A 12779-nucleotide genomic window follows, 5' to 3' on the forward strand; every position below is an offset into this window, starting at 1 on the left:
TGACCTACCGTCAAATAACCTTGAAAGTATCCTTCTGCTCCAGACCTCCCTAATCGTCCCCTTTTGTGCTGGTTAGGGGTTCTGGAATCCACGCGTCCACAGATATGAGCCGACCGATCATACGGGGTGCACCTGGTTCATTTGGTCAATGGTTGACTAGTCGGCCGGTCAACCGTTGGCTAATGGACAAAAAGCAAAATGAAATAAAAATTCCAAAAACTAATTAACGGAAAAAACAAAAAGAAACTTCTTGAAATAAAAAATTCACGAACTTGAATTTTTTATGCAAATTCGAAAAAATCATGAAATAGAAAAAGTTGGTTGGTTATTCTTCAAAAATAATCACGAATTTACAAAAAAAACATTCAGGAATTTTTAAAAATTTATGATTTTAAAAAAAGATCATTGATTTAAAAAATCATAAATTTGGAAAAATCACGGATTTGAAACTAGTTCATCGATTTACTTGTTGGATTTGAAAAATGTTCACTATATTTTTTCAAAAATTAATAATTTTAAAATATTACAAGGTTTGTGAAAAAATTATTTTAGAAAAACATTCGCAATTTAAATATATTAATGAATTTGAAAAAAGTTCATTAATTTGGAAAGGTTCAATTTAAAAAAATCTCACGCAAATAAAAAAGAAAAAGAAAAGAAAAGGAGCGGAAAAGGATCAAAAAATGAAAAACTAAAAAGAATATAGAAAAGAAAAGAAAAGAAAAAACTGAAATAAAACAGAAAACAACCAGTCCAGAAAAAGCAAAAAGACAAACAAGGCCTAGTAAGCTTCTAGAACTTCACAAACCCGGGAGAAGTTCCTGCAAAAACTATTTGATCGGCCGGTCCAACCTGATCGAATATTGTGCGCCGGTTTGGCAAAACAACAAAAACTGGCGCATAAGGCGTCAAGTAGGAGTCCGGTTCTCCTCCCACTGGTGCTATTCGTCGTGAGCCCTTATTTGGCGCGTGAAGCGGCCCCACTCATGACAGCTTGTATTTCGTTTTTGTTTTCACTTTTACTTTTTCATTTTATGATTTTTTTTATTATGTTAGAATAATTCGGGATTACAACAAGCTCTAAAAATTCCAAAAAATTGTGAACTGTTACAAACAGTTCTTGAATTCAAAAAATGTTTGTGAGCTAGAAAAGAATGAACATTTTTTAATTTTAATGAACATTTTTTAGTTTTATGATAGATATTTATGAGTATGTTTTAATAATGAAGAACATTTTTGTGTATTTGATGAACAAATTTTTGAATTACAGCAACAGTTTTTTAACTTGGTGAACAAATTTTGTATTCAAGAACATTTAAAAAAATGATGAACATATTTTTAGTTCAACGATTTTTTTGTTTTGATTATTTGTTTTTTGAAAAATTCATGAACACATTTTGAATTTGAAGAAGATGTTTTGAAAACAATGAAAATAATAGAATTTGACGAACATTTTTAACTCTGATGAATTTTTTTGAATTTAAATGAACATGTTTATATCTGATGAACAAAAAGAATGGAATTTGATGAATATTTTCTGAATTATTTAACATATTTTTACATGCTTGAATATGCTTTGAATTTGGTGAACAAAAAAATGTTCACAAAAAGAAAAATGCAAAAAAAGTGAAAAGGTCAAGAAGAGAAAAAATATAAAAAGAAAAGCAAAACAGAAAAGAAGAAGGAAAAGGAAAAAAGAAAGTAAAAAAACAAAGGAAAAGGAAAGAAAAAGAAGAAAGAAAGAAAAACCGGTAGAGAAAACATAAAAAACAAAAAAGATGGTAGGGAATAAACCATAAATGGGTCGGCCAGTACGCTGGATCATGGGCTCGAGGGGTGCGCGCTACGTCGCTCTAGCGCGACCTATGCGCTGTATTGGCTCAAGCGCGAGTCTGCTTTTGTGTTGTTTTTAGGGGTAAGTGCCAATCTACTGGGCAGCCGGATCGGGGAGCTCCTATCTGCCGCTAACTGCGGCAAAATGTCGAGGGATTCGAACACAAGACCAAGTGCTTCACAAGTAGTACTCCTACCACTTGAGCTAGCAAGCTAGGGGTAAAAATGGCAGCACAAATACTTAAGAACAAAACCAAGCGCGGATACGAACGTTTTTCAAATTTTGACCGCGAAATATTATTATGGAGAAAAAGTGAATTATGTATGAAACTGCGAACACATTTCTAAATTGTGTATATTTGAAAAAACTCAAACATTTCAAAAACCACAAACAATTTCTGGAAACTGATGGTCGAATGAAAGTGTTTGCCTTCTCTGTTATGCCTTTGGATGTCTCCACTGCATAAGTTGTCAGTAAAAAAAACATGTGTGACTGTCGACCCATGTATACATAGTGGATTTCGTAGATTCAGTGGCGACTCAAGGACCTAACAAAAAACTATTGTGGACTGAGGTCGAGTAAATAAATGACTGAGGTTCAGTAACAACAACACTGAGCATACTGCATACACATACATTGAACGAACAAGGAAGCAGAGCAGGCAATTCAGATTCAGAACTAAACTACTGCTAGACTGTTCGTTTAAGGCTGTGTGCATCTTAGCTATGCAGAGGTCGGGTGACATTCATTATGCTTTGTATCCACTTGATGCTACATTCTGAGTTAATAAAAGGACCCTTTATCAAAAAACTACTGCTATGCCGGACTGAGCTTCCAGTAATGTTTGCTGCCTAAGATCTACACATGTGCAATGAAAAAATGTTCACCTTGTTCGCCGTGGGGAACAGCTCGGCTCACGGGGTGGCTCAGGCTCGCACAGGCTCAAATGGTGGCCCGCCTTCAAAGACCACGCGCAGCTCCAGGCCCCGCAACCGCCGGAGGCCACCCAGCATGAGCGCCGGCGAGGACTGCATCCCGACCACCACCATCGTCGATTGGGGACGCAGATGAGAACGACGTGTACATGGCCTGGCGGCGCTGGCTGAAAACGCAGTCGGAGGTCGGTGGGGCACAAGAGAGAGACGGCGGAGAATCGCGGTGGAGACGGCGGAGAATGGGAGAGTAAACCGGTGCGTGAGTGGGCTAAGCCCAAGTGGATGGCCCAACCGTGTTGCGTCCCTTGTTATTTTCAGAAAAAAGTTTCTCTAGTGCTTGGACTAAAAACAAAAATTTCCCTATTTAAAAAAAAGGCAATCAACCTCTCTCTCCTCTCCTCTTTTTTCATTTTTGAGATGCTCTCTCTCTCTCTCGTGCATTTTGTCGTGCACCTCGTGTGCATTCTTGTCTCGGCGACATGATTGATACGAGGTAGATAAAAAAGAAGAGATTTCACGCGCGGGGGTGGAATGGTCGGCGGAGCGGTAGCTCTAGTGCACATTGGTGTTGGGTCGGATTGAGGAGGCAAGAAGGCAATGATGGTGGTTCAAATGGGTGATCTGTTTTTTCTTCAGACTAAGAGCATCTCCAACAGGCGCACGATTTTAGCGTCGCGCGGGAAAAACTGCCTTTTTGCGCGCGCTCAGCCGGAACGGGCGCTCCGGCGGACGCACAAAAACCGTGCCCGCGGTATAGTTCGTTCAGCGCGCGGAGCAAAACGGCATCACGCACCGCTTATTACGTGTGCCTGTTCCCGCGCGCGACTTCCACCAACCGCCAGATCCAGGCGCTGGCGCCATCGCCCGCACCTCGCCATTTGCTCCGGCGACCCGACGGCGCTTCCCCAGCCTATCCTCGCGCGCCGCAGTTGCTTCCTCCACCTTCTCTCGTCGCCGACGCCCCTCAAGCGCACCATTCCTCCGACGAACAGAGTCCGGCCGCCCACTGCCGCTCGGTGCCCACAAGGTGTTTGACAAAACACTTGCAAGGTATGTATTGCTTATACTTCATATTTTGTAGATGAATTTGGTGCATGATGTTTGTAGTTTTATATAGACAAGTTTAAATTCAATATTGTAGATGAGTTAGTCCTATGATTCTTCTGACGAAGAATTTGATATTCAAGAGGATGGGGACCTTGCAATGATCTTAGCTATGCACGTCAATAAAAAGCCAAAGAACGGTGATTCGATTATGGGTTGTCAGAAAATTTGGAGGGATAAGATCGATGCCGACAACAAATTGATGAGGCACTATTTTGTGGATAATCCCATATACCCCAAGTCGTACTTTCGACGCTGTTTTAGGATGAGCATCGAGTTGTTCAAACGCATTGCAGAGAAACTGGCGAGTCATGATCATTTTTTTCAACGAAGGAGGAATGCCGCTGGAGAACTCGGGCATAGCACCTTTCAAAAGGTGACAGCCGCTTTGCATATGTTGGCATACGGTATTCCGCCTGTTCTAGTTGATGACCACTTGGCCATGGGTGAGAGCCAAGCCATCATGTGTGTCAAGCGCTTCGCGGTTGGAATCGTGCAAGTGTTTGGTCCGGAATATTTGAGAGCTCCCAATATTGAAGACGCTGCAAGGCTTTTGAAGATGAATAAAGCTCACGGATTCCCAGGTATGCTTGGCTCAATAGATTGCATGCATTGGAGTTGAAAGAACTGTCCTAAGGCATGACATGGATAATTTCATGGCCAGAAAAAAGGTTCCACTATAATCCATAAAGCGGTGGCCAATCAGGAGACTTGGATTTGGCATGCTTTTTTTAAAATCCAGGATCTTTGAATGACATCAATGTTATTCAACCGTCACCACTCATGAATAGGATTGCAAATGGTGAACTGCCACAGGTGCAGTTTGTAGCAAATGGCCATACATACAACTATGCATGGCTACTATCTTACGGATGGCATCTACCCAGAGTGGCAAACATTTGTCAAGCCGTTGAAAAAAACCGGAAGGTAAGAAAAATCTGAGTTTCCAAAATGCTCAGGCGGCGGCTACGAAAGATGTGGGGAGAGCTTTCGGGATTTTACAAACCCAATTTGCTATTATGAGAGGACCGGCTAGATTTTGGGATCAAAAGATCCTTTGGTACATCATTAACGCTTGTGTGATCATGCATAACATGATCATCGAGTATCAGCAAGGGCAAGATTTAGACTACTCTCAGTATGAGTTGCTGGGACACCCCGTGCGAGTGCGGAGGAGGGTTGAGAGGGTGGCCGGATTTGTTGCCTCTAAATCATGCCATTCGACGTGCCGAAACGCATGATGATCTTCAAAAGGATATAACCGAGGAGTGGTGGGCATGGAATGTTTGACAAACTAGTGATTTGTATGTTTGATGTTGTATTGTTGAACTATTTGTTGTATTGGAAGATAAACTATTTGTTTGAGGTGTAATAAATTGAACTATTTATTGTTGAATTTTTTTTGTGTTTGATCTTCTTGGTTCTATTTGAGTGTCAAATGTTGTTTGTGCTAGGTGTGAGTGCTGTAAATTTACCGTGCCTGCTGGAGCTGCTCGCGCGCGCAATATTTTGCAGCGGCCGCTGGAGCCAGCGCTCTGCTGCGTGCAAAAAGTTGCTATTTCGGCGCTATAAAATGTTTGTCACATAAACTTGATAACATTGGATTCATATACAAAAAAATATTGTGTTCATAATTATCAATACAATATTATCCAAAGCATTTATAATCAGATTTTTAATGTTGAATGGTAAAAAAGCCCTAAATTTTGTAATTGAGAGGCTGGAGAATATATTAACAAAGACAGAGACACAAATTGCATTGACAATATTCATGCAGCACCAACGGATGCAAAAATGCCACCAAATTTCACGCACTTGGGTCCGAAATCAAAGCAGCAGCAAGATATGACTAACTTTAATAAAGGCCTGGAGATGACAAGATCACAAGAACCATACCATTTGAGCAGCCAAAGCCATCAGTATATATACTATGAGAACCGAAGAGCTGAATTTTGATGACAAGAATCTGAGAAGCAACCAGATTGTGACACAGAATAGCACTTTCAGTTTTAGCGCTCCGAAGCAGAGCAGCACTTCTTTCAGGCTAAAGAGTAAAGACAATACAACTTTAGGGACAATGGATACTCCATGTTATAGAAACAAATACATGTATACTGGACAAACATATAATAATGGATGAAAAATGGAAATGCTGACTTCAGAATCACCCCAAAGCCACAAACAGGCTTGCCAGACCACAATATCACAGGCCACAGGATAACAACGGGCAACCGCAGGGCCCTAAAGATGATCGTAACGCTTCATGGCTTATCTCACACCATCCTTCCAGTAAATATTTCTAATAGCAACACCCCGTACCTATATACGTCACCTTCTGTGGAGGGTTCTGATCCGGAGCCATACTCTGACAAACACGTAAAGAAAGATGTTACCGTCATCGTGAGTATTCCCTCCACACTTCCAACATATCGGTGGATCAACCTTGAGAGTGGATGGCCTCCTCTGCATGACTGCATCTGACCCTCAGGTTCAGCAGAGTGAACCTATACTCTTTCACATGCAAACTCAACCTCTGCAAGAAGAAAATACTCATTGTCAGCAGCTGTCAACAAACAAGAGTTTCCCGAGAAAAAACTAAAGACGACAAACAAGACTACCAACAAGCAGAAATTAAAGATCTCAAAACAGAAACAAAATCCTATTAGTGATTCTGCAGCAGTAGAAGAATTCACAGTCGCCAGCTGTACAAAGTCAGGGAAACCGTCCAGACACGCGAACATCATAAATGTCTTTCAACTGTAACGGAGTTGTAGAGCGCCTCCTAACTTGGCTAACAACTTAATAAACTCTGCAGGGATGGTACAAACAAAATTTGAAAAGAATCAAAGTTGTACCTAGCTATATAAGCAACAACAAAGCATTCTTCAGGTGTTGGTAGCTCGGCCCCTACCAGGATTAGCTGCACTCTTCGTAGCGTTAACAACACATGCCTCGGATGAGTCCACAGACATTTCGCTGATACGAAAAGGTGTGACAGGTCCTGGGTGTCCCGACACCCCCTTATCCTATCTGTTGAGGCCCGCTGAGATCCGTGCTTCTTAGTGTGGTGCCGCAGACAATTAACAGCAGCAGCATGCTTATCCAGGACAAAGCTGATATCGGTGGCAGTAGGTACTAGGCCCGTGACCTATCCCGACATGAGTGACAACTCACATGTGAAGGAAGAAAAGAGTAGAAAAGACAAAAGAGGGAGAGAGTCTGTACACTTCACGCATATCTGAAAAGGTGAAATCAGTTTAGGAGGAACAGGGCTAGACTAGGCCCAGATTCCTTGAAATATAGTCAATTCTCTGCTACAGTGCCAGGTCAGAGAAAGCAGTTCGTGTTCGTGCGCTTAATGAAGCAGCATACCTGCTAATTGATTCGGTCCCTAGAGTGTGTTTCACAGATCTCTATGCACCGTATTCTGGACGGACGGTATAGATAATAGGGTGTCTAGGCACCCGGGTTCTGAAAAACCATTCTCTTCGCTGATAACACTAGCAAAATAGACTACGGCTACTTGCGTTGTCTTCCGTAAAATAGAAAGCAGAAAAATAACAGCTATACTGACCAAGTGCATAGGGAACGATCATTTGTAATCCACTCGAGAATCGGAATGTGCGACCTTGTAGACAAATAAACAGACCTGTCAGTTATGGTGACATTAGAGAACAGGAGGCGTCCACCAGGCACCAGCAGGTGAAGTAGGAGAGAAATAGTTCAACTGTAAGATGAGCCGGCCTAAGGACTCCGCCTCTAATAGGTTGATGGAACGCACACATCTTGGGCCTGTAATTCCCTCGCTGTTAAAGCATCACTAGCAGACCTTTTAAAACCGCGACTCTTAAACCCTGGATAAGGGCCGAGAAAACCATGGTTTAAAGGCCGAAATCGGTTGCGGCCGAACACAGCCCGCAAACCCGGGCAATGAAAGAGAATATCTCCCGAGATCCTCGCCGTGCAGCTCATCCACCCGCTCGCCTGCGCTGTGCCGCTCAGATTGCTCGCCCGCTCCTCGCGCTCGCTGGCGTCGCGCACTGCTCGCCCGCGCCCGCCAGACGCACGCGGGCCGCCGCTGTGAGAAATAGGACGGGGCACTCTCGAGCTGGTTGATTGAGGCGAGGAAACGTAAAGAGAAGGCCGGACTTCGCCGGAGCCGCAAGAAATCGATGGCTGGAGCCCTCTGGTATGGATGGCGGCGCGCGTGGAGAGCGGAGAATTCCGGCCAGTTTGTGGCATGTATACTGCCCTCCAAACGGTATAGATATATGTGTGAGGCTCGCGTTTTCAATGGCCTGTAAAATGTTTACGGTTCCGCAAACTTTTACAGGGTTTGTTCTGGACACAAGATTGATCCAAAACCGTGGATCCGCCGAAATTTTATAAGTTTGACGTTATTAATGGGTCTGCTAGAGATGCTCTTACAAGGCAGCAAGCAAATACTCAGAGTCAGCAGCAGACAATAAACAACATTGCCAACAAGAAAGCTCTGAAAGAAAAAAAATAATCCCATTATTGGTTTTGAAGCAGTAGAGAAATAAACAGTCACTGGATACAAAGCCAGGGAAAGCATCCAGACTTTTACGAAGTGCCTCCTAATTTGGCTAACAAGTCATCCGCAACACCATAACAAACTCTGGGATTGTAAGAAAAAACTAGAAAAGGGGAAGTGGCGATTCGGTGCTCGGGCTCACAAGAGCTAGGTGCGGTCCTATCATGTCGGTTGCTCAGTCCTCTCTGCTCACTTTTTACCCCCTACCGTTCACCATTATGAGAAAACAATCAGTAGAGAAAACCAACAACCTCCTGGTATACTCCTAAAAAAACAGCCTCTTGGTTTGACAAAAAGAACACTATTGGCTACTAATAATTAATAACTGATTTAGAAAATTACATTAGGAAAATGTTCACGAAATTTAAAAATACGTTCATATTTAAAAAATGTCATGATTGGGAAAATGTTTAGAATTTGGGGGAAAACAGGAATTTTGTAAATGTAATAATTCTATAAAATATTCATAATTTATAAAAATATTTTTTGATTTTGTATTTGAAAATAATCACGAGCTTGATAAATGTTTTCAAATTTGAAAATCTTCATGAGTTTTCAGAAATTATTCGCAGATTTGAAAAGTGTCACATTTTAGAAAAACTCAGGTATCTTTTAAATGTTTTTAAATTTAAAACACAAATTTGGAAGAATGAATACAAATTTATGAAGTACTTTTTTTGAATTTGAAAAAATATTCAAACTAATCACAACAAAAATGGGATTGACACCCCACTGTTTCCGAACTGAGATAGAATCAAGATGGTATTATCAATTAAGATGCAGAGCAGTTTGCCATCACACCAAAAGGGAAACCATCAGTTGTTCGCTCCATTTCTCCTTTCCCTTTTTGGGTTGCAAAACAAAATTGTCCGTGTTTACCAGTAATAGAGAGAGCATCCGTCGGGTCTTTGTACTTCGAGATTACCTGGCAATCTTCATAACATTAGGCATGTACACTCGTCTGGACATCCATCACCGTCTTCTATGACAATTGTCCAGATTGTTCATAAAACAGAAAACATGGAGAATTCAATGGCAGGATCAATTAATGTCTTGCATGGAACCAAGGCACCAAGATTAGCTACAGTCTTCGTAGAATTAACCACACATGCCTGGAATAAGTGAGACCTGGAGCCATCCAGGTTCTGTAGTTGGTTTCCCATCTGCCATCAGCCCATCATCCATCACAATTGCTCCCCAGCCAAGCCACCATATCCACATTTTTCATGCACATCTTCACTAATTGCACCAACAAAACGCCACTTCCCTTTCGTAAAATAGAAAACTGAGCATGGAACCAAATGGTGCACCAAAAAGTATAAGCCTCTTCCCGCCTATTCTGAATTGTTAAAAAAAACTTTGGTTCTGAACATGGAGAAGGTTATTGATGAGAGGAAAGTCTCACGCACCTCATTGATAGATGACATAGACGGTATCATTCTTGATCCTTTGAAGGCAGAGGTAAAGTTGAAAGCTAAAATATTGATATTGAACCGTTATAACATGATGACACGTAGCGGCACAAACCTCAAAATATTATAATGGATGAGGCTGCCAATGCCAATGACCGACACTAGTTCAATATGTACAAATTTTTCACTAATGAAAAAAAAAAACAACGCAGCAATGCACACGTATACATTTATTACATAAAAATACATCATAGTGAAGCTATCACCACTTTGATGCTCTTCCTCGTCGAAGTCGTTGATCGTTCCGATGAATATCGTCTCATGTCTCACACCGCCATCCCTTAAGTTATTGTAGTAGCATAATGAAGAGGTTTGATCGTGCCGACAAGGACATAAAGAATATAAAATCTCGTGCATTTTGCTGCGTCATGTGAAAGAAACTTTATACAAAACATTTTTACTTATTTATGATTACAAAAATAATTATTTCATAAGATCTTAATCACAAAAAGTTTAATAAAAAATAATCATTCATTAATGCAACAATAAAAATTAAATACTGATTTTATTATATAATTGTAGTGTCAATACTAGAAAATGCAAAGGAAAGGATTTAGGTGTGTTTCCTTTGAGAGACATGGCCTCTTAAACTATAGATCATAGAAATATAAAATGACAGTTTTTCATAAATAAAGCTTTACTAACTAGATGAAATGCAAATTTATGTATGCATTTTGTTTATTTTAAGTTTCCTTAAATAACACTACAAATAAATCTGGTGTTAACCAAGATTTCTGAAATGCACGGTTGTCTACTTTATGTGTAACTACACAGATGAGATAATTATTAATCTACAAGATAGAAAATATTCTAGAACATACAAAATATCTAGAATGGGGTTGTCCTCAAATTATCCTTCTCATTTACTGGTTCATTTTGCCAAACCAATCAAAAGCGCATCATTTTATCAAATACCCCCAAAACCGACTGAGTGACACCACGGGCTTAAAGCTCATCCGATAGTAGTAACTAGAGTTAGCTAAGAAGATGGACCCGTAGGCTGGCCTTCTAGCCGAAACAGAATCGAACGGACTCGAACTTGCTAGTCACATCACAGACATTACACGTCACGTAAACGCCTTCTGGCAAAACAACTCCTCCAGCAGTTCGATCAGTCTGGTCAGGCGCAGATGCCGCCACTGCACTTCCCTCCACACTTCCTGCCAACAAATTAATCAGTAGATCAACCCTCAGATCAGTCTTGTTGCACCTTTACAAGTTCAGCAACTGCACCCTCTTAAGTTCAGCAGGGGGTGCCCCAGTGTCTGACATGCAAACTCAATCTGTGCAGCATTTAAATACTCAGGGTCAGCAGCAGACAACAAACAAGACTACCAACAAGAAAGCTCTCAAAGCAACAACAACAAAAAATTCCTATTACTGGTTCTGAAGCTATAGAGGAATTCAAGGTCGCTGGATACAAAGGCTGTACAAAGCCAGGGAAATTGTTCAGCCACGTGAACATAGAATATGCCTTTCAGACTTCTTTGAAGCGCCTTCACGACACCATAAAAAACTCTGGAATAAATAGTACAAACATAACTTGAAAAGAACCAAAGTTGTATAAGCAACAACAGAGCATTCTTCAGGTATTGGTAATTCGGCACATACCACGATTAGTTGCTCTCTTCATAGCATTAACACATGCCTCGAATGAGTCCTGGAGCCAGCTTCTGCCGTTTCCCACCTACCATCATCCATCAGTGTATCTCATATTTTGTTCTAGATTGCTCATACACATTTCACTGACAGGGCAGCCCGGCCAGCGAAACAGATAAAAAGGGCAGCCCGGTGCATGTAGCTCCCACTTGTACAGGGTTCGGGAAAGGGTTTGGCCACTTTTGGTCTATGGTATGCAGTCTTTTCCTACATTTTTGCAGGAGTCTGTTTCCAGGACCAACGAAACATAATAGAACTTTTTTTTGAAAAGGAGGATAACCGCGGCCTCTGCATCCTTAGATGCACACAACCATATACTATTCAAGAAACAAAATCCCGCAGCCGAACAAATCCGACCCAGGAAATAAAACTCGAGGCCATGTGCCTCGCGACAGTAGCGTCACCGGGCAACCACTAACCCTAAGTATGTGATTATTGTACCCACACCGTACCCTACCTATTGCCATCCTTACCATTTAGTAGTTTACATAACAGTAGCAGAGAAAGCTTGCTAAGAAGACGTAGACTCAGCTACTGTGCAGCATGTACTCGAACAGTCTGTGTAGATGCACTTTAGACCAGTTACAGGAGGGAACCTAGAAAGCTAATGAATTAGTACTACACGTTGCGCAAGCTTCATTAAATAGAACATAATGATTATCCAAAAGAAAACTATAGGAAAGCCCTGCCTAAACATGCAAGAACCCACCCAAAAATACAGTCCCCACAAATAAATACTGGACACAGTGAACACAATCTTAACATAGTGAAACCTTCTCACTGTGGTCCGAGTCATACAGTACAACGCAACCTCAGGGTTTGCATCTGGACCTGTCCTCCTCCAGCATTAGGATTATACAGTTGCTGCTCCTACTCCACTCCTCTGTTGACCCAATCAACATGGTTAGTACTTAGTACACAGCCGTTGGGCACACGACACATTGATACCCAATGTAAAAATTAAGTTAAACTCCTTTTCTTGTATCATCAGGTAAAATTAAGGGCAGCATCCAAATGGACCCAACATTGTTGTTGTATCAGCCGTTCAGCCCTGTCTCACAGGTTTCAGCAAGCAAATAGAACCGGGTTGATGAGCCCTGCTGCCCTAAGAAAACGCACATATACAGATCAGACAAACATATATAGTGTGAAATGTGAATGCATCGATCAAGTTTCCGCATCGGTGAACAATTTTTCAGCTCTGCAATAAAAAAATGGTC

The sequence above is a fragment of the Triticum aestivum genome, chromosome 7D, assembly GCF_018294505.1.
Source record: "Triticum aestivum cultivar Chinese Spring chromosome 7D, IWGSC CS RefSeq v2.1, whole genome shotgun sequence".
NCBI lineage: Eukaryota > Viridiplantae > Streptophyta > Magnoliopsida > Poales > Poaceae > Triticum > Triticum aestivum.